This window comes from Arachis ipaensis, chromosome B8, assembly GCF_059453495.1.
Source record: "Arachis ipaensis isolate K30076 ecotype BB chromosome B8, ASM5945349v1, whole genome shotgun sequence".
Classification (NCBI taxonomy): Eukaryota; Viridiplantae; Streptophyta; class Magnoliopsida; order Fabales; family Fabaceae; genus Arachis; species Arachis ipaensis.
This window is the reverse complement of record NC_142443.1, coordinates 120,725,025-120,731,626: the sequence shown is the minus strand read 5'-3', so window position 1 is coordinate 120,731,626 and position 6,602 is coordinate 120,725,025. Positions and strand designations below refer to the sequence as shown.

The 6,602-nt window shown below is 43.5% G+C and overlaps 1 pseudogene; it reads right to left on the bottom strand.

Annotated features, from left to right (window-relative positions):
* LOC148549441 (uncharacterized) lies at positions 1-3,336 on the bottom strand (annotated as a pseudogene).
* Between the last annotated feature and the right edge of the window lie 3,266 nt (positions 3,337-6,602).

Genomic DNA, 6,602 nt, shown 5'->3' with positions numbered 1-6,602 from the left:
TCATGGTGGGATATTTGGCTTAGTAGCTCCCTGTTATTTGTGAGGTGACTACTTGTGAATCGCTGAAGATGTTGAGTTTTTGAGCTTCAACCTCCTTAGCCAGCTTCAAACCAGCTAGTAACGCTTCATATTCCGCCTAGTTATTTGAGGCCGGGAACCCAAATTTGAGGGAAAGCTCAACTTGGGTACCTTGGTTGCTTTCTATTATCACACCCGCGCCGCTTCCAGTCTTATTCGAGGACCCGTCTACGTAGAGATTCCATTCTGTGGGGGTTTCCAGGGTATCTGTGAATTCTGCAACGAAGTCGGCCAAGTATTGTGATTTGATGGCTGTCCGAGCTTCATAGTGGAGGTCGAACTCGGATAACTCGACTGCCCATTGTAGAATTCTGCCTGCTAGATCTGTTTTCTGTAATATCCCTTTTATGGGCTGGTCGGTTCGAACCTTGATGGTGTGAGCCTGGAAGTATGGGCGAAGCCGTCGAGATGTCAGTATGAGAGTATAGGCGAATTTTTCTATTTTTTTGGTAGTTTAGCTCGGATCCCTACAGTGATTTTCTAATGAAGTATACAGGTTGTTGCCCTTTGTCATCCTCTTGAACCAGTGCTGATGCAACTGCCCGACTTCCTACCGCAAGGTACAATACGAGTGGTTCTTCCTCTCGTGGTCGAGTTAGGATAGGTGGTCGTTCCAGGAAAATTTTGAAATCCTGGAAGGCTTGCTCGCATTCCTTTGTCCATTCAAACTTCTTTCCTTTCCTTAAAGTGGCATAGAAGGGGAGAGATCTTATCGCTGATCCTGCTAAGAATCTGGATAAGGCTGCTAATCTCCCGTTGAGTTGTTGTACCTCTTTGACACAAGTTGGACTCTTCATGTTGAGTATCGCCTGACATTTGTCTGGATTTGCTTCAATTCCTCTTTGTGTGAGCATGAAATCTAAGAATTTTCCTGCTTCTACTGCAAAGGTGCATTTTGCGGGATTGAGTCGCATGTCATGCTTCCTTATAGTGTCGAACACTTGGACCAGGTCGGACAATAGTGTCTCTTCGCTTTGTGTCTTTATTAACATGTCGTCCATGTAGACCTCCATGATTTTTCTGATATGATCTGAAAAGACTTTATTCATTAGCCTTTGATAAGTAGCTCCGGCATTCTTGAGACCGAAAGGCATCACAATGTAGCAGTAATTTGCCTTTGGTGTTAAAAACGAGATTTTTTCTTGATCTGGTGGATACATGGGGATTTGGTTGTATCCAGAGTATGCGTCCATAAATGAGAGGTATCTATATCCGGATGAAGCATCTACCAGAGCGTCGATACTTGGGAGTGGGTAAGGATCTTTTGGGCAGGCTTTGTTGAGATCGGTGTAGTCGGTGCACATTCGCCATTTCCCATTTGATTTTTTTCACCAAGACGACGTTAGCTAGCCATAGTGGGTACTTGACTTCTCTTATGAATCCTGCCTCCAGTAGTGCTTGTACCTGTTCTTCCACAACTTGGGATCGTTCTGGTCTAAGTTTTCTTCGTTTCTGCTGTACCGGCCGAGATCCTGGATAAACCGCCAACTTGTGACACATTAGCTTGGGGTCTATGCCTGGCATGTCTATAGCTTTCCATGCAAAGAGATCGACATTATCTCGTAAGAACTGCACTAGTGATTCTTTTGCATTTCCTTTCAGGATCGTGCCAATATTAATTGTTTTGTCCGGGGTGTTTCCGATCTGAACTTTCTCTACTTCACCTTCGGGTTGTGGACGGAGTTCTTCTCGTCTCTGAATTCTACCAAGCTCAATTGTATGGAACTCTTCTCCTCTGCCTCTGAGGTTTAGGCTTTCGTTATAACAGCGGCGTGCCATCTTTTGATCTGCTTTTATTGTAGCTATCCCTTCTGTAGTTGGAAATTTCATGCATAGATGTGGAGTCGAGACTATTGTGCCGAGTTGATTTAATGTTGTTCGTCCTATTAAGCCATTGTAGGCTGAACTCACGTCGACCACGATGTAGTCTATCTTGAGTGTTCTGGATTGGTTCCCTTTTCCGAAGGTTGTATGTAGTGACACGTATCCCAGTGGTTGTACTGGGGTATCGCCCAGTCTGAACAGGCTGTTCGGGTATGCTCTAAGCTCCTTTTCTTCTAAGCCGAGCTTGTCGAAGGTAGCTTTGAATAAGATGTCGGCGGAGCTCCCTTGGTCTATTAATGTGCGGTGGAGATTGGCGTTTGCCAGTATGATGGTGATGACCATGGGATCGTCGTGTCCTGAGATAACACCGGATGCGTCTTCTTTGGTGAATGTGATTGCAGGGATGTCGGGTGCTTCCTCCTTCCCTTCGACATGATATACTTCTTTTAGATATCTTTTGCGGGATGACTTGGAGATTCCTCCTCCTGCAAATCCTCCGTGTATCATGTGGACATGTCTTTCTGGCGTACGAGGTGACCGCTCAGCTCGTCCGACATCTTCATCCCTTTGTCTTTTTCTTTGCTCATCATCTCAGGTGGCCAGGTACCGATTTAGTTTTCCTTCTCTTACTAATTTTTCTATGATGTTTTTTAAATCGAAACATTCGTTGGTGGAATGTCCTCGGATCCGATGATATTCACAGTATTCGTTCCGATTTCCTCCTCCTCTTTTGCCTTTGAGTGGTCGAGCTGGGGGTATCTTTTCTGTGTTACAGACTTCTTTGTAAATATCCACCAGGAACACCTGAAGAAGGGTGTAATTATGATACTTTTTTATTTTTTCCCCCGTTTGATCTTCCTTCTTCTTGGATTCTTTATCTTTATCTCGGTAGGTGAAACCGGATTTCGAGGCTTCCCCAAGTCGGGAATTTTCTTCCATGTTGATGTACTTCTCTACCCACTCTTGCACCTCATCCAGAGATGTGGGGTATTTCTTTGATATAGATTGGCTGAAAGGTCCCTCTCGTAAGCCGTTAATGAGGCCCATGATGGCAGCCTCTGTTGGCAAGCTTTGTATATCCAGGCATATTTTGTTGAATCTTTCCATGTAGTTGCGAAGACTTTCCCGATCTCCTTGCCTAATTCCTAGTAGACTGGGGGCGTGCTTGGCCTTGTCTTTTTGGATGGAGAATCTGGCCAAGAACTTTTTGGCTAGGTCATCAAAGCTTGAGATGGACTTAGGAGGTAAGTTGTCGAACCATCTAATTGCTGTCTTCGTGAGAGTCGTTGGAAAAGCTTTGCAGCGAACAGCGTCTGAGGCATCGGTGAGGTACATTCTGCTTCTGAAGTTGCTGAGGTGATGGTTGGGATCTGTAGTGCCATCATACAAAGTCATATCCGGGAGTTTGAAGTCCTTAAGAATTTTAGTTTTCATGATTTCCCTAGTGAATGGATCTTGATCTCTGCATGAATTGTCCTCAGGGGTGGTCCGGGTGGCCTTTTCTTTGAGATCGGCTTCGAGTTGTAGGATTTTATCTTCTAAGTCTCGACGTCGCCTTACCTCTATTTGTAGATCCTTGCCAACTTCTCGTTGATGCTGGCTTTCTTTTTCAAGTTGCTTTAAACGATCTTGAAGTGCTTCTATTACTCCTGGATTTGATGAGTTTTTATCTCCGTTGGATTCCGGAGTATCTTTTGGTGTAGTACCCGCGTTTTTGTGCGGTGTTCTATCCTCTAGATCTGAATCATGGTCGTTGTCATGGTCGTCCGCCATGGTGGTGGGATGACTTCCAGGTTCCCCGGCAACGGCACCAATGTTCCGAGGGTTACCTGAAACTGGAGGTCGATCTCGGTCGAGATCTTCTGTACTGGTCGGTGCCGACGTGTCCGGCTGGTGAGTGGCAGCCGGAGCTGTCGTGTCCGACTTGTTGGCTGGCTGCACTGCTGATCCTTGGTCACCGGAGGGTGGGGGTACCTGCAAGAGACTCCGATGCTTAAGTTAGCATGGGTATTAAACAGGTTTTTAGTAGAATCAGAGTATGAGTTATACCTAGGTGCTCCAGTGTATTTATAGTAGTGTGGGCTGACCTTTCTGATAAGATAAGTTAGTTATCTTATCTTATCTTATCTTATTTTAAGTGAAGTCAGCTTATCTTTAAGGGAACCACCTTTATCTCTATAGGCTTGGGTTGCCTTTGGATTTGGGTCGTGTTCCTCTATTTGGGCCCTTTATTGGGCTTTCCTGTCGATTTGGCCGACCTCTTTGAGAAGAGGTCGGGTAGCCTGACCTGAAGAGGTCAGTCGCTTTGTCGCCAATCATCCCAGGTCGGATATCTCGACCCAGGGTATGAACAATGCCCTCTAAGTGTTTGATGAAATGCCAAGTTTAGTTATGGGGTAGATTTCCACCCCTTGGCTTGGGAATTGAGTTTATGGATTACTAGAGTCATAATGTCCAACATTTAGTGGTAATTCTTGGGAAGTTAGTTGATTCTTGTTTCTATTAAAGCTAGCGTTTTATCAACTAGTTTGGTAAGTTGGTTAGAACTTATGGATTAAGGTCAATTATGCTTGCTTGACTTACTCCTCGATGGTTGGGGTTAACTAGGCGAGATTAACTCATGATAATTATCATAGTTGTGGTTATGGCAAGGAAGGGATTCCATAACTCATCCCAAGTCAAGGTTTCATTTATGTTTTGAACTAATTTTTCATCACTTTATAGCATTACTTGTCCATATTACATACATAGTTCTTTTATTCCTTTATTGCTTTATTAATTGCAATTTTTGTCTAGTTCTTTTATCTCTTTATTTTTATTGCTTCCTTATTATTGAAAACACTCCTTTGGCTCTTCACAACTAAAATTGTGTGCACTCTTGGCATTAGTTCCTAGGAAAGACGACCCGAGGTTTCATTACTCTCAGTTAATTAGAAATTTTAAACTTTGATGTTTGGGATTTAAATTGCCAGTTTGGTCTATACTTGCAACGGAAGTTATCTTAAGTGTGAAAATCCAAATCGGTGCAAATCGCACTCGTCAATGGGACTCCCACTTGCCACAGCGTCAAAAGAGGTCGCCTCGACGTAATGCCAAATCTCGAGAACATGAGAGAAGGGGAAGAGATGAATCTCAATCCGCCTAATCTAAAAGGCGACAGACTCCGCAAAGGTGTCCGAGTCCTAAAAGCACAGGGAATCCTGGGAACATGTCATAATGGGTCAAACCCTATTTACATCCCATGTTCTCCAAGTCTGCTTACCAAAACACTTTGACAAGCCAACCGACTTGAAGTATGATGGGAAGTTGAATCCTTAGGAGCACATAGATGCTTTTGAAGCTCGGATGAATTTGGAGGTTGTACAGGAATCTATCCGATGTAATGCTTTTCCGATGACCTTGTTAGGCCCGACTATGGCATCGTTTAATACAGTCCCCTCCGGATCTATTTCCTCATTTGCTAATATCAAAACTAAGTTTTTTGGCACACTTTATCACAAGAAGGACCCAAGCTAGATGTGCCATTTAATGCCACCCATCCAGTGAATTACATGCACGTCCCCGGCCCTAGCGCTAAATGCCGGTGAAGTAGCGTTTAGTGCCACCTTGGCAGAGATGAATGGGAGCTTTCCATAGTCTAGCGCTAAACGCCGGTGATGTGGCGTTTAGGGCCAAGGTGGTAGAGAAGAATTTGAGGCTTCTCTTGCTTCCCTTCTTCATGAATTTTGTCAATTCTTCATCCAATGCTACCTGAAATCACAAAAACACCACAACAACTCAAAGTAGCATCGACTAGGGTATAATTCACAAAAATTCTCTAGAAAATCAACAAAACACCATACAAATCAACAAAAAAGGTACTAATGATGCTCATGCATCACTAGGCATCCGATTTCATTGCTTGGTATTGAGCAACAATCTAAGGAGAGCATTTGAGATTATTTAGACCGCTTCAACAAAGCCTTGTTGGAAATAAACACACGAACTCCTGAAGTCGTTTGTCTTTGTTTGATTGCAAAATTATTAGAAGGAGACTTCAGAAGACACCTAACTTCTAAGGATGTAAAATCCATGGAAGAGATCCACCAAATAGCTTTAGAATACATGTGCGATGAAGATGTTTTGAAGGTGGTTTTAATAAAAAGAAACAATCCGGCCCTGTCACCAAGCAAGGTTGGAGGGTCAGGGCAACCCTCATTTTCAAAACCTTCCATTCCTCGAGTTGGGAAGTTCCCTACTTATACTCCTTTGGTGGATCCATATCTGAAGTATATCAGCAAGTGTGTCATAGAGGCATTCTCCCAAAAGCGAGACAGATTCGTCCAAGAGCTTCATTGAATAAGTCACAGTATTATGACTATCATAAGTCTTATAGGCACAGAACCAAAGATTGTATTGATTTGAAGGATGCTTTGGAACAAGCAATCCAAGATGGAAAATTTCCCAAGTTTTTTCATTCCATCAGGCCTCCTAGATGGCAGACTGAGGATGAAGATCGGGAAGTAAGGAATCCTAGGAACACGATGACTATAGAAGTCCCGGAGGAGACTGCCCAAGTCGTAGTAAATGTGGTCGTCGATAAGAATGGATTATCAAAATCAAAATCCAAGAGTACAATAAAAAAAGATGTTAAAGTGGCAAACTCAAATGTTCTAAAGATTACTAGCATCCCATCTGTGCAATTCACAGAAGAGGATTTC